The following is a 22,990-nucleotide window of genomic DNA, read 5'->3' as shown; positions in this document are numbered from 1 at the left end:
GTAGTCCATAAAGTGCTTACTCACTTATAGGCAGAGGTGGGTGGTGTCAAGTTATGCATTTTTTGAAAAGACAGATACTATTGCACCCGATGGAACTTACATTTTCAATTTCCAGGTAGAAAAATAGAAGATTTTTTCTAATGTGGGTGTCACTTTAAAGCAGCACCACGTTTCGGAATTGTTCTCGTCACCACAACGTTTTTCACAGGCTCCGAATGTCTCAGCTGAGGTTAGAAAATGTCTCTTTTTTTGCCTCCGCTGTGAAAAATCAATTTTCCTGTGATGTAACACATTATTTTCTGTCAGGAATTGGGATCAAAAGACGGTCCTTTCCACAGGACCTACTTATTATTCGGAATATTTTAGAAGCAATAATTAATTAAATAAAGTGACGACAGACCAAAATAAATATGCGAAGTGGTCACAAAATCTTTTATTTTCGTTTGAGATTAAGGGTCACATTGACAAATAGAAAAGTACCACTTTTGATCGCAACTGCAACATAATAGTGAAATCTTTCTAATGCATGCTAAAAGTTTCAAATTCGTTAAAAAAAAGGATTCATAAGTTAGGAACAATGTTGGAAATACGCAACCAATATAGACTTTTTGTGACAGTTGGGATGAAAAGTCGGGGTTTTGTATCTGTCAAATAATATAACGTTTCAAACGTCAAACCAAAATAAACGATTTTTTGTCCACTTCCGATATTTATTTTCGTTTGACGTTTAAAAAGTCACTTTGAAATTCATAGAAATTCTTCAGAATTCCCTCAAATATTCCGAATAAATAATAAGCCCTGTGATTTTTGATCCCAACTGTACCATTTACCGCCGGTGCAAATAGTCACTTTGTTTAAAACGTAAAAATAGACACAAAAAAAATCGACAGTAAACGCGTTACGTACAGTATGGATGCCCCCTAACATGAATGAGAGTGTGACTTTGTGTGCCTATGTGTGTGTATCTGTATGAAGCAATATACTGCATATCATTCAATTTTCGTTGAAGAATCACCAGTCTTCGTCTTCTTTTCATAAGAAGAAGGCAGCACTCTGAACGGAATACAGATAAATTCAGATGCAATCGGTTTTGTTGTAACTGAAGAACTAACAAATAAAAATTGTTTGAAAATAAAATAAATTTTTTTTGTCTTACAAAAATCACAATTGCGAGAAATTGAAAACGAAAGAAACAAAAAAAAAATTGAATCTTAAAGTCTTATAGATTTTAGCCCACTTTTTCCTCTCTCTCAGTCGATTGTGTGGAGTAAATAATTGTAAATTTTTTACATGTGGTCGGTGATTCGTACATATTTATAACTGAACGAATGTGACAAAAAAGTGAATCGTTTTGCAAGAAGAAAATGTTTTTAAAAAAAATCAGTTTTTGTTACTCAGTTTAATTATATTTGTCTAAAATATAACTACCAACGATCGACTCGGTGTATAATTATTTACACAAATAGACAAAAAAAGAACCATCTGATTACATAAAAAAATCAAAATCTCGTGAATTGAACTCTTCATCTTTCGTGTTGAATTTGAACTTAAGCCGACTTCAACAGAGTGTTGTAAAAAGATTGTGAAGTAAATAAAAAACCAGCAACCAGCATTGCAATATCTTTCTCATGGTTACAAATATTATGTGGTGCTGACTGTAAAGTGGATAAGTTTTTTTCGTTTTGGTATACATACCTCGAACTGAAAACCAAAACAATAACAAAGAAATACCATTGACTGAGTGTGTACATTATACATAGCTCTTATAATATACCGGTTCTGCACTGAGGCATTCAGTCTTGCCAATCAACTTATACGAAGAAAAAAATAATCAGGGGATTTTTTTTCACACAAAATCAAGAAAACCACCTAACCGTTAATAGCCGATGAAAAATTCAATTGAAAATTAAAGTATTAAAATATCCCAAGGTAAGCAACAAAAGTTTTTTTTTTAAATTTAGTTTATGGAAAAATATACTTGCTGTTTAAGTGTATCGATACATTTATATGAAATACGTTCACATGCAATTTTTAATTACAACTGAAATGCAACAAGTTGTTGAATGCAACGGAAAGAAAACGTCTATCCGATCTTCTGAGATTGGAACGCTTACATGGTAGCCTGCTGCGTTAGGAAACCCTTTCCGATAAAAGTGCGTAACAGAAAATGTACTAGTCCAACGCACTTCAAGCAAAAGTACTTCTAATGACAGCTGTCAAATAGAGTACTATTTTCTATGACAATCTCTGATATAGACTTGTTCTAAATAACTGTTAACCCGAACTTTGACAACACGAACGACAATCATGTCATCCACATACATGAACATAACCGAAACGTCAACAAATTTCTTTCGTTAAAATTTTCGTCAGCCTGAAAGTTGAGGTTAAGTCTGTGGATGAATTGTGACATTTCCAAATGACCTTGAAACAAACCTATATCAAAGCAAAGGTTTGCACGTGAACAAATGAAAATTTTTTATGGACATATGCGACTTGGGTTGATTCTTCTATAGATACGAAGTGCAATATATCTACATTTGTTGAATTTTCAACCACCAGATGACTAAGTCATCAATTATATGTGGTTGAATCGAATGCTAAGCACATCAACAACGAATCCCTGTCATTAGACAGACAAAATGTCGAATCGAACATAAGACATTCGACCACTGTTTCGATCTGAGAGAAAATCTATAAAGACGTCCTTCGACGTTTTGCATTAATATGCAGTTCAAAAATACCATTTCTCATCAGGCCATGGCGACAGTGGTACTCGATACAATGCTCTAAGAACACTTTACCGATTTGCACACGAACAAGTCTAGCGAATCATAGTCGAAATGAAATTTCAACTCATCACCAGATTTTCTAACTCGTGGTCAAACCTATATCTCTGTTTGCAGCAACGCACTCCAAGAACAGGCACGAGAACAGAATTTGAGGGGCCTCCACGGCGAAGTAGTCCAAAATTCTCATATAAATTCATTTTTTTTGTAGGCATAGGCCACTGCGTTACGGATGTTCCATAATAAAAAAAGAGGCCAAATGACCGTTAAAAAAATCTGTTCTTGTGCCTCCTGTTATTGGAGTGCGATGTTTGCCGGCAAATGAATGTTGAGCCTACAACCCTTGCTATTTCTGTTACTAGGTGTTACAGCGAGGCAAAGCCGATGTTGAAAAACACATCGTGACACACTGTCACGATTTGATAATAAAAACAATTTCACAACTTGTTGTAGTTATGAGGAAACGTGTGACAAGTGAAACCAATTTGATCAAAAAGTAAGTCAAATAAAGACAAAAAACTGCAAAAATGAGAGTATAATCTTACCGTGTTATGTAAATAATTCCTCATTATCAGTTAAAGCGGATGTAAATGTGATTCACGGCCCAATAGAAAAACAATCCTAAATTCGTAACTTGAAAGTTTTGGATTCTAGCTCTATGGTTCGCTTTTCAGCAATTGTGTGTTCAAACGCTTAACGGCTAATTTTTATACTTTTTTCTCATTCATTTTATCGAGACTTTTTTTTGTGCTGGTTTATGAATGACTCGGCAAAATTCGCTGTGACGTCTGTCTATTTACATCTTGATGATATTGAGACTACGGATTTATTTATATGAAAATTTCACAGTCGCCTGAATAAACACTCTAATATTACATTAGAGCAATTAAAGCGGATATCAAATAAGATAAAGTTTATTGTTTCGAAGTGTAAAATCGGCTCAAATGAATTATTCAATGCAATATCGTCTGAGAATTTATAGTTTTTACGGAAACCGCTAATTGTTCTAAATAAAGACTTTAGACTATTTTCAATCTAAAAATAAACCGATAAGTCGAGAACAGTGGATCGTTGAATAGTTGTAAGGCGACAGGATCTACCGAAAATTTACCGAATTTATGTATCGATAAATTGAGTGTACAAACCGAATATGTCCGATTGAACGTGTTCATTATTCACGTCAAAATTATATAAAAACGAGTGCGTTTGAATACGTTTATAAAATCGCTATGTCCTCCGCTGTGAAAATAGTCCATACCTGGTAGTTGATATTCATTGGATAAATTCGGTAAATTCTATAAAATTTTGGTAAACTTCGTGAAATATTCGGTAAGATTTAGCAAATAGTCGCTAAATTCTGGTAAATTTACCAATAGTAATCCCCGATTTCGATTACTTGTCTTTTTTGCATTCCATCCGAAACTTTCTCTAAAGCCGATAATATCTTGTGATTTTTCGACCAGCTTAGTAAACTTAGTAATCCTAATCTTCAAATAATGTGCTTGGTAACCTTCCAGTGTAGCCTAAAATCTTTTGACTACCTTACCACTCAATGGTCGTTTTTTGGCCTACACATTCTTAAAATGTAGATCATGTTGTCTTCTGCATTTTTCTACATTTGACCAAAAATGTGTCATTATGGCCAATGAAAGTAGATAAGTAGGTATGGCCAGTCCATACAAGTCGGAGCACATACGGATTTGCATGACGCCACCTGAAACGAACTTATTTCTAGTGGAAATTTGCACTAGAAATGATTTCGTTTGAGGTGCCGCCATGCAAATCCGTATGTGCTCCGGCTAGAACAAATTTGAACGTTTGGCCATACCTATCTATTTACTTTCATTGATTATGGCTTCACGGTTAAAAATCGATTTTAATAATTTGTAGGCCAAAAATTGACATTGAAGTGGTAAGGTTCTCACTGTTGAATGCAACTAATTACTGACTTCTAAACTGAACGACGGCCAGAACATGTGGTGAACGTATAGTAATAGTAGATTACAGCAGAGCCTATGTAAATGAGTAATACATGTGTGCGATGTTTGCGGCGTGTGAGCCGAAGGCGAACCGCCTAATTTCGCACACATGTATTACTCAATTATGCAATTAAAAATCTTTTACGTGTTACGGCATGTTTCATTTTCATTTACATTGCCTAATCACGTAAAGCATTTGAAAATGACAACAACAAAAAAGTCAATTAAATATTGCCGAAATGGCGTGCACAACCGATGCCTACTAAATCAAAATGAAATTTTAGTTCAAAATGGTTAGAAGTGGATAGGTTCCGAAATGATGTTTTATGCAAAATTGTTTCGTAGTTTTCATCTTAGACAATGTAAATACAACGCACAGGATGCCCACACATTAATAGTAGATTACAGAAGAGCATATATGAATGAGTAATACATGTGTGCGAAATTAGGCGGTTCGCCTTCGGCTCACACGCCGCAAACATCGCACACATGTATTACTCATTTACATAGGCTCTGCTGTAATCTACTATTAATGTGTAGGCATCCTGTGCGTTGTATTTACATTGTCTGCGATGAGAATGTAAATGAAACTTACATGTTAGGTTTTTCGATGATTTACATGCTATGCGCGATCATTTACATGTGCATGTCGGTCATTTTTCGATGATTTTGTTTTTGTTTTCACTTCACACAAACCACGATATAAATTGGAATCTACACAGGCAGAACTATTTCTTGGTACACCTGCCATCGATAACATTAAGAAAACACTAAAATCACACTGAATTTATAGTTTAAAACAACAAAATCAAAAATTTTGCACTGAAACTGAGAATGACAACAACAAAGAAGTCAATTAAATATAGCCGAAATGGCGTGCACAACCGATGCCTACTAAATCAAAATTAAATTTTGGTGCAAAATGGTTAGAAGTGGAAAGGTTCCGAAATGCTGTTTTATGCAAAATAGTTTCGTAGTATTCATCTTAGACAATGTAAATACAACGCACAGGATGCCTACACATTAAAGAACAGTACAGAAGAGCCTATGTGAATGAGTAATACATGTGTGCGAAATTAGGCGATTCGCCTTCGGCTCACACGCCACATGTATTAATCATTTACATAGGCTCTGCTGTAATCTACTATGATCAATCCGTTAAAGAAAAGGTGTAGCCGAATGAGTGACTATTTCGTGAATACTTTGCATTTTGTTAACAGTTACATCAGTTTAAATCCATGTAACCTACTGCGAACAACCAAAATAACTCGAAATGATTTAGAACATGGAAATTAATTACTGCCGGCTTTCGTCGCAGGATCAACAATATGTCTAAAAATTAGCTGATAATTTATTCAGCGCGAATATTATCCGTCTTTCGGAAAGAATTTTCTGTTTCATTATTCAAAATGAAAAATTATTATCCGGACGTGGTTAAACGAAAATGTTGGTATTAGCAGGCAAGGATGATACTGAATGTGAATTCAAGCACACGACCTCCACCAATCTCGGTAAAATGAAAACACACTCTCTCAAAAGCTGTGAATATTTTAACGAAATTATTATTTAAAGTTCTTCTTAGACCGATAAACTTTGAGAAAGTTAAAATGCTTAGCGCGAATATTTTCTGTCATTATTTCCACATCGCACAGCCAACAAAAAAAAAAGTTCAACAGGAAAATCGTTGGCGTTCAACGCGGGCATAAAAGCCATTTAATATTTTGTTGTTTTATCAAAACTTGTTCTTATTTTTCATTTGATTTAACCAGAAATTTTGAAGCCAAATGAAAAGACGAGAGGAGAAGAAAAAAAGATCAGAAAACATCATAAGAGAATAAACTTTTCTTAACTTCAAACAATAATCGCATTTTTGTACGAGCAAAAAAAAAAGAATTAGAATTGTGTGTACTTGACGATCCATGTAACAAGATTACAAAGACAACTTTTGTCATGGTTATGGATAAGTATGATATGTTGAAAGAAATGATTTTCGGATGTGTCTCTTACATTTTCGTATTTATCTTTCACATCGACTAAATATTGTATTCCGTACGCGGGAAATCTCGATGATAACACTGAAAATGAATTGAAATGATTCGTCTCTTGCACTTTCATGTACGGAGCGACAGGAAATAAGAATTTCGTTAAATTTCACAAACTTGGCAAAAATTTCGTCAACTTTCGTTAAAACTCGTCAAATTTCGAAAAATTTCGTTAAAATATCAAGCTTCCAAAAATTATGTAAGATATTTATCAATGAAAATAATCGCAAGTGTCAATGGTTGCTGCAAGTAAAATATTTAATATATAGCTCAAAAATACCACTTCCCATTAGGCCATGGCGACGACAGTGTTAGTTGATACCATGCTTCAAGAACACTATACTAATTTGCTCACCACGAACAACTCTAGCGAATCATAGTTGAAATGTAACTTCAACTCTCCACCAAACTTGCTAATTCATGGTCTAGTAAACAGGCCCGGACTGGCCATATGGTGAATTCGGGGAATTCCCGATGGGCCTTTTGGATTTTTGTATGAGAATTTTTAATTTGTGGGCCTTTTTAAATTGAGTTGCATGAAGCCCCCGATGGGCTTTTTCGAGCCAGTCCGGTACTGCTAGTAAAGCTACCACAAAGTGAACAAAGCAATGTGTTTGCACATATGTATGTCTTGGCGACAGTGGGTTTTACCTCTAAAAAGTTAGGTATATCTAGGAATCGTAAACTAAATGATAGCACAAAACTCTTAGCCACTGGTCTACAGGACTACCAAAAAGCTGATCCTTTACTTCGTCCGACGGAGCGACGTTGATCAGTCATAATACCATATTCTGCTTCGTTCTTGCGGCACGTGGCTGTAAAGCGATCGCCTGTCACATTCATGATGTCATGACGTCAGTTACATCCACACAAAAATTTCCTTTTTTGTCTCATATGGAATATAAGATCTGGTTACGTTAGATTTCCAGTTGGCCCCAAGCAGAGTTGACAGCTCCACGCTTCATATTATGAAAACGTCGTTCTTTTGTTATGTTAAACAAAATGTCAAAGAGGGAAAAAAAATCGCATTTGTTGTGAGAGATATTTCTTTTTCGGAAAGCTATTTTTTATTATCAGAGTTTTATTAAGGTTTCGCGGCAATTTTGCCATCCACGAGTTACGATAGCAAATTTGGTTGGCTTTTCAACTCGATTTTGATTATTTCACTGCCAATTTCTGCTTTGAACGAAATACATGTGATTTCTTTGAATGCCTTTACGTTCTGTGTAACGGTGAATTAAATGTGTTCTGAATAAAGAGTTCAAACGTTCCAGGATACGTTTCGTAGTTTATTATACACATACACCCACCGATCGATTTTCAATGGAATGTAGAAATTACATCTCTATTATAAAGACGTAAAACGTGCAGCCAGAATCAATCGCTAAGTTTTGGGGTTCATATAAATTATACAGAACCGTATGTGGGATGGGTGAATAACCATATTTTCTCCACTCTCACGACAGTTCAGGTGAGAAAATTTTTATTTTCTTAACTCTTGTTTCTCCCATGGGGTGTGAACCATCGCACTTCAAGCAAAAGGGATCAAGGTCGACAACTGCCAAATAGGGTATGATTTTAGAGTACCACTCATGCTTGAAGTGCGTTGGGTGAACAAGAGCTTTTCCTCTTTGCAACCGTCAAACTCGATTTGTTTCCTGGTTACAAACGGATGAAAAATTATGTGGAACTGTTGGGATCGAAATACGATTTAATCCATAGCTCAAAATGACATTTTAAACGTCAAACGAACAATACATGGGTGGCCAGTTACAAAATCGTTTATTTTTCCTCAATTTTATTAGTAAAATAGAATAGAAACGTATTTTGACGTTTAAAACGTCACTTTTTTTAAACCAATTACTATTTTACTTTCGTTGATTTTGTCCATTATCTGAATAGTTTTTTCGATACACTTTACGAAGCGGAAGGGAGAGGTATTGTAACCAGATGTGTATTGTGATAGGTATCGATAAATCTGATTATATGTAAGACCACAGAAACGAACTGTACGTCGAATAAGAAGGTCTTACCCCAATTTCATTTGGCTTCACATTGAAAAATGTTAGCATTATTTCGGATATCATGACCTTGTCACTCGTCGCGAGGTACAATTATCAATACGTTCTATCACAAATAAAGATTATTCAACTCTATTACATCTACCCTCCGTTTAAGCAAAGTGTTGACAAAGGTATATTCACATTGGAGTTATTTCGTCTGTAAGGACTGAAGCACTGTTGGTTGTCGAAATATTTGTTGTTGGTTTTGTCTGATCTTTTATTATTATTATCAGACATGAACGTTGGTCCTTTTTTCCATATTTTTTGATATGCCCTTATTTACACGACAACCAAACAAAACTACACAAAATATTGTTAAAGAATTTGTGTCGGCACTTATGTTACACTCAGCCACATGGTAAACATACGCAAATTTAATTGCGTAGTTTCTTTGCTATTGCTTTGTACAACTCAAGGTGCTGCCCTATAAAGCGAAATGCACAAGAGCGAAAATTTTTATCCACGAAACAAACAAATCAACGTCAAAACCAAAACAAAGTGTTATATGAAAATTTTCACACCTGAATTGTTGTCAGAGAGATAGAGAGAGAGAGAGAGAGATGGATAGAGTCTCGTTACCACCACATTTGATTGAAAAAATATTTTCACGCGTCAAAAGTAAATATTTCTCAAAAAATATTTTGACGTGTCAAAATGTTCACGGATTCATTCACTCACGTTAACTTTTGTCGCTCAGTTAATACTGTCAAAGTTAACTGTGAGGTTAGATTCTCCACGGCCAATTTTGTCCGTGAAGAATAAACTTGTCAGTGAAACTTGACATTTCTGATGTAAAGAAGTTTTCGATTTCCGTATTGATGAAAAATAATTATTTTTAAGTGTGTGTTAAGTAGTAAAAACAATTAAATAAATTTTGTTTATGTTCCATCGGCAGTTGTCAAAATTCACTTTCATCAACTCGGCGCGTTCACTGGGCGACGAAAAAATAGAATTTCTGTACGCGCCCCACCCGCCCTTACAGAAATGTTTTCCCGTTAAAAGAACGCATCTACAAACGCAAAAATACAAAAAAAAACGCGTGTCATTGAAAAACATAAACGCATAAAACTTTGAAAGAGAATCTAGCGTTTTTCCTTACGTCTCCTCAGTAGTCACTATGTCAGAATTTCTAGTCTTCAGAACTTTTAGTCTGCAGTCATACAAACAAACCAACAAACCTTATATTATACATAGATAGATAACGAACTATATTATGGAATATTTCAATTAAGAATGTTATTCACCGACAAAATCTAATTAATTTCAAGATGCCTCTAAATGTATAACGCGCTTCCACAAAATCATACAGATATAATTGCAGTCGAAAACCTTATTCATCCACTTCTTTCAGCAAAATGACTTCACATAAAAATGTTCTCTAAAAGATACGAAAGTGAATTTTCCAGAAAACATTGGCAGTTTGTATACAAACCATTATGTAGCCGAAGTGATTGCAAAGGAAATTAACAAAAAATTCATTTCTCCAGAAAATAATTTCAAATATCCGAAACGAGATTACTGCATTTATCTCGACGGTTTTGCCAAGTTTGAAGTTTGTCAATCTGTTAACTCAAAATAAATGAGAAAAATTACTTTACAAAATTCACCGGCTCCATAGTCGAGAGGTTTTGTGCGGGCTGAGACCTTCTATTTCAAAACATACCGCATAGCGAGTCATTTTAACGCTTAGTTTTTGACATTCGTTGTATGGCGTCAGTGTTAGTTTGTCCCACTGTCAGTTGTAAATATTTAAATTTTTGGCGCACTTATGGCGTGAGTTTGGTGTAACCAATATCCACCATCGGCAACTCCTCCTGTCGCCAAAAGTCAAAGAACAAAAGAAATTTTTTTGAGTCAGTCACGTTTGCACTGCTAACCACCACCACCACCATGACAGCACCACCATCCTAACGAGTACAATTCCATATTTTGTTAATTGTTATTATAATTTTTCGATTTCTTTGAGTTTTATTTGTTGAATTAGAAATTGTGTCGGCGTAAGAGCATTTGTACAAGTGTACGCACTTCAGTGAGTTCAACTCTCCAACAAGCCTACGGTTTTTGTTTGTTTTGAAAATGGCGCCATTTCTACCGTCCAATTGGATGAGGATTTAATATCCAAAAATATTTTCTTGTTTTCGTATTTTTCATAATTGAGTTTCAATTTAAATTCCACTTTACACCTTATCTTAGAACACTTCAGTTGAGAAGACATAAGTGGCCTAGACTAACAAGCAAATTTTCTTATGAACGAGGTGGAATAAACATTTAAAGAAAACAGCAAAATCGCTCTTTTATAGGTCATTGGAGTGTAAAGAATTTTATTTTTATAGAATTATGATGTTTTCAATTGATTCAATGTTGAAAGCAATCATTACTTAAGACCACATTAAACAAGGTCAATCCGACACAAAAATCCGTCGATTTATATAAGTTTAATGCCGAGGTGTTGTGGTTAATGTGTGATTCGAGTGGTATTTTTCCTATCATTTTTCAATTTATTTACAAACGCACACTCCCATTCCGTCCGTACCGATCAAATTAACATCATTTTTGTTTCAAGAACACGAATTAGTAAATATTTAATTCATTTCATCGATTTTCCATTGAACATGAACTTAAAAATAAGAACAGCGGATCGATGGCTTTCCCATTATTCAATGCCTTTCGAATCTAATAAATAATTTTGTAATTTTCGTTAAATTTTCTTTTTTGCATTTCCTTTCTGTTTCGAAACCGTTTCATGTTCAGCAAACAACCACCGCCATCCACCCACACATAAGGCATGAATAAATTTAATGTCGGTGTATGATGTCGGTATTATTATGTTCATTCGATTTATCCGCCGTTAGATGCAATAGACAGACAAAGTTTTCCTGATATTTTAACTTGTTCACTGTAATTATTGAGACACTGCCAACAATATAATTGGTGCACAACGTAACCGTTCAAATAACACATCGAGCGGGTTTATGTTCTTGTAGTGTTTCGTGTGCAATTGAAATGTTGTTTGGGATAGGTCGTATTTAATTTGGCGATTATTTTGTAAAAAATTTACGAAAGAGGGTTTAAGCCTTACTAACGAATTTTGGAAAAAATCAGCTATGGGTGAGAATTTCATTTTTCTTATAATTCGCTAATCGGACGTGTCCCCGTTCTACATTTAGATATGCACTTGATATCCTTTGGTTCTGCATAACTTGAACCTAACTCACTTTTATTATAGGGTAGAGACAGTGGCTACTAGCCAGGCCTATTTCAGTTAAGAGCCGTGCAGAGACTCTTGTTGGGGGCTCGTAACTGAAACATTGTGTCTGATGTTAATAAAACGTCATCTTTTGTTCCAGACAGCTCTTAATAGGGTGTCGTTCCCCAATTCGAAAAAAATTAAATTTTATTGGATTTTGAACATTCCGCGAGAGTGAGGTTTCAAACAGAACTTCTACGTTTGGCCCTATTGTCGAAAAAGGGGGTTTACACCACAGCGTGATAATCGTTCAGAATTTTTTCGTCTCTAGCGCGATTGTAGGATTTCGAATACATTTTTCTACATTCGGCCACTCTGACTTCTCTTCAGATATCGAACAAATCTTTCGCCTTTTACTAAAGATTTCCGTGGAGAGCACTCTAATGAGTCTAAGATCGATTTTTGTAAGGTGCCATCATGGCGCAATGGTTAAAACTCGGTTTTAAGAATGTGTTGACCAAAAATTGACATTTAAGTGGTGATGACATTTCTCAAGAACTTCGTTAAATTTCAGAAACTTCGCGAAATTTCGTTAAACTTCTCAAATTTTCACAAATTTCTCAGAATATCGTTCAATTTCACAAACTTTGCAAAAGTTTCGTTAAATTTCATAAATAATAGACTCTAATACTTGCCGTATCCATTGGTTTCGTGTCTTAGCTGTTGATAATTTACGTTTTCTAAACTGTTCGGTTCTATATTTATGCGTTGGAAAGGTATAGAATTCGGTGGGACGATTTAAGTGAGCTAACAATGGCATCATGCATAAATTAAATAGTTATTCTAGTCTGCGATACCTACTTAAAGAACGTTTTTCCATTATAATATCTAAATATATATACTACAGAGACTGCAGAATCAACATCAAGGTAGAACACAACGGAACACACATTTGGATATCCCATAAACCAATAATAGATTGCATGTTAGCTGGATATTTTATGTTAGAATCGGGTACTGAAAAATTTATTTATTTTTAGGATAGTTAGTATGAATATGAATTACGGTTTCTCGCATAAAAACATTTCGCACAGTTTCTTGTAGCTTTTTATTTATTCTTTTCACCATATAGCACCGAGTACAGTGCACGAAATTTTCGATACATTTTTCTCAATAATTTATCGAAAAAATTTATATCGACGGATTATTTAACACGATATCGTGGACGTATGAGCAACGTAATAAATACTGAAGGTATTGCAAATCCACAGTAACGCACGGATCCCTACATTCAGGCGAATTTACTGTCGTTACATTGCATAAATATTGAATTTGTTTTTGCGTCAAGTTGCAGCTGGTGATGAGGTGAATTCGATTCAATATAACAGCACGTGCAACAACACAAGTCACAAGAAAATATGGTAATGTCAACATGACAAAAATGAATTCACCTGAAGTCAGGATCCGAATTTTTATCTGTTCCGCTGAGGGGTCGTATTTCCTCAAAGTATATAAACACTGAAGGTAATGCAAATCCACAGTTACACACGGATCCAAACTTTCAGGTGAATTTTAGCTCCGTCATGTTGCACACATTTAAAATTCGTTTGCGTCAAGTTGTATTTTTAGTGGTGAGTTGGAAGGATTTAGGGCCGTCATGTTGAACTATTTTTGTCTCTTTGTAATGAGGAAGGTTATTACACGGAAAAAAGAGTGTAACTATAGAGGGCGAAAAAAGTAGTGCTGAAAAGTTTTGCAAATGCAAATGTTAACAACAACAATGGCCGTAAACATTTGCCACGTCTTAACAGGCATTGGCAAATACTATATCCCCATATAAAGAATCTGAATGTATGTGAATGTTAAGCGAATCATAAGAAAAATGAAGCACAATTCCATTTTTCTTATGATTTGATTGACATACCCATGCATAAAGCTAAGACTAGTCACGTAATATTGTGAATGTTTTTGCAACTGTCTGCTATGTGCCATATGTGAATGATGTTTGTTGCCGCTAACGCTTACTTTACACAATATTCTCTAAGGATTGTGACAGATTGATGCTTGTTATAACTATTTTTGACACTTGTTTTTTATGAAAATTACGGCGTGGAAATCTATGGTAACCAGTTGCAGATAGACTAGTCATAGTTTTTTGCAAGTGACCAGTTAGCGATTTATAAGCGAAATGAAATGAAAACTAAAAAGAAAGAAAATGTTCAATATATCGACTCTTAATTTCATTCCCTGCGGGACACGCGATGCACTCAGTTAATGTATACTAGAAAATATCAAATAAATAACACGCTTTCTTGTCATTTATTACTTATACGTTTACGCATTGTGCCATGACCAATATAATTCAACGATAAATTGAATCCCAAAATAACTCATGACATTAGCATCTCTCCACTCCATTATTTCGCATATATGTTCGCTCATTTACATTATGTCAAGAGATGATACACTTTTAAATTGAGGCCATTATACACTTAGAATAAGCCGTCAGAGGGTATCATTCAGATTACATAGTCCGACCTGTGTTATTTATAATATTAAGTTTGGTAGATCCATTTTCACGAATCATCTTTTCGGTTTGTTTCATGGAAGTTAATTTTATTTACTCTGCTGCTACCTCTGTGTCTACTCTTTTCTCGTATAAATATTCGTTTGCAATGTTGAATGTATTGAAATGTTTGTACAAAGAATTAAGAAATTAACTTTGAATTATCGGATGAAAACCGATGACAAATCGTGAAGTAAACGACCATTTATCGCGATGTACGTCGTGTAGGAGCCAGTAGAAAATTAACACGGGTAGCCTAAAACTGATTTAATTTACTAGGGAAGTAATAGGGCCATTCCCTCACTAAGGAAAACCCTTTACCTGGTATAGTAATCTATTATTAATTGAAAAGTGCTCCGGGAATTCATGGTCCAGTGAAGTCACTATACAAATACATGGATTCATCTAGTAGTAGGAAATTATCGTTAACAATAGCTCCTAGCGCAGATATGTAAATTGGTATCGAAAGTCAGCCTTCATCATGTCAAAATGACGTTTTAAACGTCAACAGCAAAGTTATGATGAAACCTGCGTCTCTTTACGAATATATAATTGCAACAAAATCAATATTTTTGAGACCATTTGAAATATTTATTTTTTATGACGTTTGAAACGTCAATTTTGACAATAAAGGAAAAGACCAACGTTGTTTCTAGCAAAGATTCGATTGGGTGCAAATGGTATCGAATTCAATATGAAGCTGTTATGGGACGGTCGAAGTAGTACATCAAAAACCCCAGGAGATAACTACTATGTGCAAGTTGATATTAGCGACCAATAGAAGGAACTAGTACGCCAATAGACGCCAATGGATGTAGGTGGACCAGAGTTTGCTAGCATAGTTTCTGTCAAACGGGAAATATGACAGAGTTTCGTTATTAAACAATTGGCCAGTTTCGGTTCTTGTTACGTAAAGCCGTTTTTTCAAACTTTTGTTGTTTTTTTTTTCAAATCAATTTGCTACACCTTACCATCGAGCTGATTTTATTATTATTTTTAGCAATGTAATATCGATGGTAAACAGCGTTTAGTGATTAGAATTGAAGTAAATCCGGTTTAATCACATTATATCCACAGATTGGATCCATGGATAGACGGGGTTTATTAGATCTAAATTGTACCATATCATGCGAGATAGAATGTTCCAAGACAATTTAATTTTTATTAAATCAAATTAGCACTTCCTCTTCCTATGTTGATTCTTGATTGTAAATACATTTGACCTTTCCACAAGCGGTGTATGTATGCAAGACCGTGTATGAATGAGAGCCGAGAGTCATAAAGTGTAAGAAATGTGTGTTGTGACCAGTGAAACACACGAAAATGGTTTTCGCTTCGTCTGAATGCGTTTTACTGTTTGTTTTATTTATACGAATGATGAATGGCGAGTGGCCGGATTTAGGCTGACTAAATTCTCATCTCAACTGTTTCAGACTTCGTTTCGTTTCAATTCGAGACATTCCGTTTGTGTGTATAATGGCAAAGTTTCTGCGCTCTTCTTTTCTGCTTCTGGCGGATACAAAATTAGTCTTACTTCGTCGACCTTGCTCCAACCTGGTAATCCTACGTAATTAATGTGCTCGAATTTGAGTGTTTTTTACTGTACAAAATTAAAAGCAAACATCAAACAGTCCAACCAAGTGTATTCAATCACATCTAGATGTTCAGAACATCTTGGCAATTGGATCTGCATATGAAATGGTATTTACGTTTTGTGAACTCGCTTGACCCCGAACAGTATTTAGACGAAAGATAAATCTGTGGTTGAGGTGATAATGGAAAGGTTAGAAGCGCACAATTCATGTTTAATTAACGTTGATGGAATTACATCATTGGTTAGGTACTAACACACTCTATCTGTTGTGAGATTGTTAAGCTGTAAGGTCACGTTAAATATAAGGGCATCTTTCAGGCAACTTTTTCGGTGCTGAAGGATGTGTAACTTGCGTGCAGTTTCTATTACTATTTTGTGATTGGTTTTAACTCTCAAGAATTCTTTTCGGCATTGTGACTGCAATTTCGTTACATTTTACGATGTAAGTTGACTCAATGACGAATGAGCCGTAGAACATTTAGTTTTTTACATTTTTGTAGACCTACGAGCGAACGCTTTTTTAGTTCAGACACAACAGATTTTTAGGACTTTCTTTAGGAATTTTATCCCCTCCGTTAGAAACATTTCTATGTTGTTGGTTCAGTTTTCCAATCTATTGACTAAGTCAATAAGATGATATGAAGAGGCTGTTTTTCAAAAGAATTCCTCTATGGAAAACAGAGATGCTATGCAGGCAACTATGCTTGCCATTAGACAGGCATTATGCTGAATGAACAACAAAGGGTTTCTGCCACTGTTTCGATCTGATAAAATGATTTATAAAGCACCAAATTGATGCTTTCCACTTACTAGTACTGTTCGAAAATACCACATCTCATCTCATCTTCATGGATGACAGTGGCAAAAAGAGATGGCCAACCTTGAGAGGTAGTCATACCTTTTCGTATGGAAAAGTTTAACGAATCATAAGCAGAATGGAATTTCTTTCTTCATCACTAAACCCGCTTGTGTTTACATCGGGTAAAGAATTGGTAATTGCATTTTCTTGCTTTGCTCTTTCTTGTCACAAACCACACCCTCAAAATGTAATTTCCTATGTTTCTTTCCTCGTTGAACAAATAATAAGAATTTTTGCAGGAATTTAAGGATTACTTTTGAATTTTTAGAAATTTTAAGAATCCCAACAAAAATCTCTTCGAGAGAAGTGTGCGCAATCTTTGAGGTAAAATTTAATTTTTGCGTAACGAAGCTGAAAGCGTCAACTCAAGCGATATCATTCGTTTTAGAAATTGTACCTCGACGACTGCGTCACACTTTTCTCTAAGAGATTTTTGTATGGGATATCAGTCGTTTTAGAAGTATATCCACACTGCTTTTAAGAACAGTTCTAAATTAAAAATTTGACGAAATTTGAAAATTTGACGAAATTCGAAAATTTAACGAAATTCGAAAATTTAACGAAAATTTGAAAATTTGACGAAATTCGAAAATTTGACGAAATTCGAAAATTCGACGAAATTCGAAAATTTGACGAAATTCGAAAATTCGACGAAATTCGAAAATTTGACGAAAATTAGCTATCCGAAAGTGACCAAATTTTTCCAGCTGCCCAATATACCCTGAATTTTTAGAAATTTTAAGAATCCCAACAAATATCTCTTCGATAGAAGTGTGACGCAGTCTTTGAGGTAAAATTTAATTTTTGCGTAACGAAGCTGAAAGCGTCAACTCTAGCGATATCATTCGTTTTAGAAATTGTACCTCGAAGACTGCGTCACACAATGATGCAGCCCGTAAAACGAGCCGTCAGAACAGTCGGAGCGTTTGCTGCGACTGAGCCCCGTACAAACCCGTACATCTATTGCGCACGTGACCCTACTTCGTCCGTCGCCCTACTCTTACCGTAAGCCTATTGCGCCCGTAAACGTCGTAAAATTCTTATGCAATGTGTACGTCTTAAAAATTGCGCATAGCGCAATTACGAAGTCCCGTACGACGTTCCTTTCAAAAGTAACACAAACTACACTTCCCACTGATCAGTAATTTTGGAATTATCATTTTCACCTATTTATATTGATTTTACAAAAATCCAAAATGGCGGCCGACGGCCATTTTGTTAGGAGGTGGAAAGTACAACGGCTGCTTTACATTCGTTAGTACCTTTCAAACAAAAAAAAATTCATGAAATTCGGTTAAATTTTACTCGAGATATTAACAAAAAACACCACCTTCACTCTACGGCCGAGTAGCCACATATAAGCTCACTCCAAGAGACCTAGCTCACGCTCCGGTAAACCGAATTTCATAAACTTTTTTTCCCCTGATTGGTACGGTCAATACCTATCTAATAAATCAAAATCCATCTAAATCCGTTCAAATTTGACTAACCTACAAGCAAAAACGGATTGCCGCCCTGTACCTAGTTCACACCAAGGGGTCTAACTCACGAGTCGGTCATCCAATTTCCATAAACTTTTTTTTTGTGGATAGGTATTGTAAATACCTTTCATTTGATGTATCACTTACAAGTGTAGCCTTTAAATGGCCAGAGAAATCTTTGGAAAACGTTAAAGCACTTATGGGGCCCCAGCTCTGGAGGGGTCGACCCAAAATCGCCCATCTTCGAACTTAGCCTCACTATTTCAACTACCTTTCAGGGAAAAAAAAAATTTGAAATCGGATTTGATTTACTCAAGATATCGACGTGACAGACGGACAGACGGACAGACGGACAGACGGACAGACGGACAGACGGACAGACGGACAGACGGACAGACAAAATTTTTATTGCGGATTCGTTATCTATGAACATAGGCAAACACTTTGCCCTTACCGTCTGCTTCGAATTCCATCAATTACACACGGCATCGTAATCCTATAAGCCCCTTCGTACTTCGTACGGGGCTAAAAACGATCTTTTCAAAAATCAAAGGTTACAAAACATAAAAATCATCTACTCTATCCGTTCCCAAAGTCCCCAAAATACACGCAGCGTTGCCTCTTTGTATCGCAATTGAAATTTTCTGCAATAAATAATCCATTGATCGCGGTTCCCCTGAAGTGGCCTTTATAATTTTTCCTAATTTCTCAATGAATTTCTTTGTTTCAGGTCCCATACAGCCTAAAGTCTCGAAAGCTAGAGGAGTAAACAAATAATTTTCTTTTAAACGCTTATAATGATTGTGTTTAAATCTTTCTGCGTTGTCCGCAATCGACCGCTGTTTCTGGCTAGATTCATTAATGTATGAAGGCGCCAATGTATCTCTTATGGTTACATCCCAAATAAGAGATTTACCATGACTCCATGGAATCAGGGTCATTCCATCAGGTCTTTTACCATCATCTCTAGACATACCTGGCGGTTGTAACATGGTTGGAAATCCTGCTGAAGAAAATGCATGAGAAAAAACTTTGTTGACTTCATCATGCGCAGCAATTTTTTTAATTTTCATTTTGCATGATAAGCCGTGTAAGCCATCCTTTTGAACCATTCCACCACAAACACACTTATGTTCCTCGCATAAACCAAAACCTAAACGAAGACCAACAGCAATTCTAGCAGAGTTGTTATCCAATAGCAAACCCAATTGGCTCGATGGAACTACTTGCAACCACTTTGAAGATTCTTTGGTTGATGATGCAAGTAGTCTTGCACGAGCAACAGGTTCGCTGGAGTCAAACATATCATCGAATTTACTCTTACATTTTTATATGAGAGAAATTGTTTCCAAAATTAATTAGTGAGCAGTCTTTCTTTTTCGCATTTTATAATAAAAATCATATATTAAAAAAAAAATTTATTAATTTCACAAAATTCTGATTTTTCCTGGGATAATGATGAATGAAACTTAAGTTCTAATGGCCTGACTAAGGTTCCTGCAAAGTTTCATGGAGATTGGCTGCGGATTTTCCGGGATCGACCATCGATAGATAGGTAGAAACATACAGAGTAAGTTGAAAGATTTTGATTGTTTGGAGAATGCCATTTTTCATGTATTTGTACTGAAAATGACGACTTGGAAAATGCAATATCTCCGGTTCCCGAGCACTTTGGTAGGCGTGTGATAGCTCATGTTCTTTGTATTTCAAGTGAGACTATTTTAAAAATAATTTGGTTGCGATATTGGACATTTTGGCGAAAGTAGAAATCTCGCCTATACATAGTTGCCGCGTCTCAAAAAATTTTCTTCGTTCTTTTTTTGGAAGTTAGACTGCGTCAAGTCCTCCGCTATCGCTCCGGACATGATCTGTCAGAATATTTTCGAATTTCCAAATAATAAGCCCTGGATGGTGATGATAATGATAACTAGTTTAGTGACTCACTATGTCATAGTATGTCATACGCTACAAACTAAGTATTGCTACATCGGTCTTAAACTTACACTTTCACCGAGTACAATATGGATACTGAATATCAGATCGTTCGATATATTCCTAAATGCAAAATATTTGAACTCAATATTGATTCTTAGTTCCATATGACAGCTCTTTGTGTGCTCATTAATAAAGTTATACATTCGGCGAATCTGATATAGTTAAATACAGAAATAGCAGAGCCGCATCTAGCTCACTCTTCCAGGGTGGTCACGCGTCCGAAAATTGAAAGACCACTAAACTTCATACGCGAGCGAAGCGAGCTAATTTTTTTATTTCCGCCCTAGGTTTTTTATTCAATTCATTTCATTGCTCGTAATTTTAATTCAGAGTTTCAGTTTGAGGGTACGAACTCCTAATAATGGTGATTATCGTTCACACATTAAAGAAACAGCTGGTTTCAATAGTCTTTGTTTGAAATTGTCCATTAGTTACTTCCTTCAAATGTTTTCTCCACATGACACTCACCATCTGATGCCTGAACGTCTGTATTGGATAAATAAGTGAGAATACGAGCGAAGCGAGTTGAACAAACCGTCTTTTACTGATAGTACATGCGACATAAACTAACAAAATTGGTTGGTGTTGACAAAATGTCAGGGTGGGCGGAAAATATGTCAAGTTGGGCAGAGCTAGATACGACCCTGCGAAATATAGTGTGTTAACCACTACATTGCGGATTAGGTATTATGTTCGTGCATTTTATTTTTAGTCGATGCCTTATATTGTGCTAATTTCAAATATTAGATGTGAAAATGTTTGTCTAGACGACACCGTCCTAAGCTCGAATGTAATGTCTTGAATTGTTGAATATATTTCAATAATTGTCTGGAGAAGCAAAAAATGCTTACGTATCGTTTTTCGCTGTCCGAACTGGAATCATCATCAGCTTTTTTTTCTTTTCTTGTTGTTTATTGTACCAGCCAGCGCTTATTCAATGATTATGCGGACAGTGTTAAAAATTATATCCAGCAAGGTCAATGATAACATTACACGATTTGGTTCATTAAATTCGTATAAAATGAATACAATTGCACACGGGCGATTTGCCGCGTTTCGGTGTAATGCGAGACTCGCAGAAATGATATAATTAATTGAACCGAAACATTTAATTTAATTTGCTGGCCATTTAAGAATTCGTTCGGTTCAATTATGTATACGGACTGGATTAATGTCAGTATAACGGTATCATTTCCACATTGATACATTGCCTATGGTGTAAAATATTGAATAAGGTGTAAGTAAAGACGAATGTAAATACTTTCGTTTTGTCATCGGTTCGAATGTAGATCATGTCGTTGTAATATGTACGATAGGTAGTCACTACCCAAGGCCTATTCGCTGAAGTTTTATGTAATTATTTGCTTATTATTTGCTTGACAGTTCAAGTGAGAAAAGTTCTATTTTCTCCCCTATGGGAGAAAAAGTGCTGCACTTTCCTCATTAGATTTGTCATTTGACCAATCGTCAGCAAAACACGATTTTGAGTGAAAGAAGAATAGGTATTCGACTACTAGTGTATGTGCGGAGACTGGTACTACAGATCACCATAAGGTGTTTTTACTATATCAGTCCCATTACATTAGTGGCACTATATCAAGTCTCCGGACTAGCATACAATTAACCACACGATCTACGTGGGAAGCAGAGGCAACTCGCACTTAAAATATTTGACGAATAATATTTCAAAACCTCTCAGTTTTGCGTGAGGGGGAAACTGCTCGAGCAATATCTGTCCCACCTACTTCCATTGGCGTCATCTGACCCATATATTGGGGCACTATTTCCTTTTATTGGCCACTAATAGCAAATAGCCCTTGTCCCAGTATTTGCTCGCATCTTACCCCTCGCGGTTTCCGAAGTTGTCATATCACATATACAGTCAAAGGCAGTCAATTTTCAGCATAAATTTGCTTCAGCTGTTTTTCAGCTGATCCACACATACAATCAAAACTGGTTTTCCTTGTTCATACGGTTGAAGCTGCTACACGCACGCGCATGATAGTGGTAGAACCGTATAAAGACGTATAAACGGTTGTGATTGTTTGTATGGATCAGCTGAAAAACAGCTGAAGCTAATTTATGCTGAAAATTGACTGCCTTTAACTGTACATTTCCTTTCCACAAGAAAAATTATTTTCTGTTCGACAAGAGGTGCTTTAAACGAGCCGTCAGAACAGTCGGAGCGTTTGCTTCGACTGAGCCCCGTACGAACCCGCACATCTATTGCGCACGTGACCCTAGTGCGTCTGTCACCCTAGTTGAAGTCAAATTATTATGAAATGTGTACATCTTACAAATTGCGCATAGCGCAATTACGAAGCCCCGTACGACGTTCCTTTCAAATGTAACACAAATTTCAAGTTGACCTAAAATTTTAATTTATTGAGAGGCCTAAGGCCTAGTTACGGCCTTAGTCCAACGACCCAAATTTA

At 35.8% G+C, this 22,990-nt stretch overlaps 1 protein-coding gene and 1 non-coding gene across 3 annotated transcripts in view; both read left to right on the top strand.

Annotated features, from left to right (window-relative positions):
* Positions 1–1,007: 1,007 nt before the first annotated feature.
* The window catches only part of LOC119074334, a 62,900-nt gene continuing 40,917 nt past the window's right edge, over positions 1,008–22,990 (top strand). For both annotated transcript variants that reach the window (XM_037180421.1, XM_037180420.1), the window contains exon 1: positions 1,008–1,929. The gene's annotated coding sequence lies outside the window, so the exon portion shown is untranslated. The remainder of the gene's footprint in view (positions 1,930–22,990) is intronic.
* LOC119075027 lies at positions 12,431–12,546 on the top strand. The gene has a single exon (XR_005087289.1). It is a non-coding gene; the product is annotated as a U5 spliceosomal RNA (small nuclear RNA).

Source organism: Bradysia coprophila, unplaced genomic scaffold (genome assembly GCF_014529535.1).
Source record: "Bradysia coprophila strain Holo2 unplaced genomic scaffold, BU_Bcop_v1 contig_151, whole genome shotgun sequence".
Taxonomy (NCBI): Eukaryota; Metazoa; Arthropoda; class Insecta; order Diptera; family Sciaridae; genus Bradysia; species Bradysia coprophila.
The sequence above is the reverse complement of the archived record's forward strand: the minus strand, read 5'-3'. Positions and strand labels throughout refer to the sequence as shown.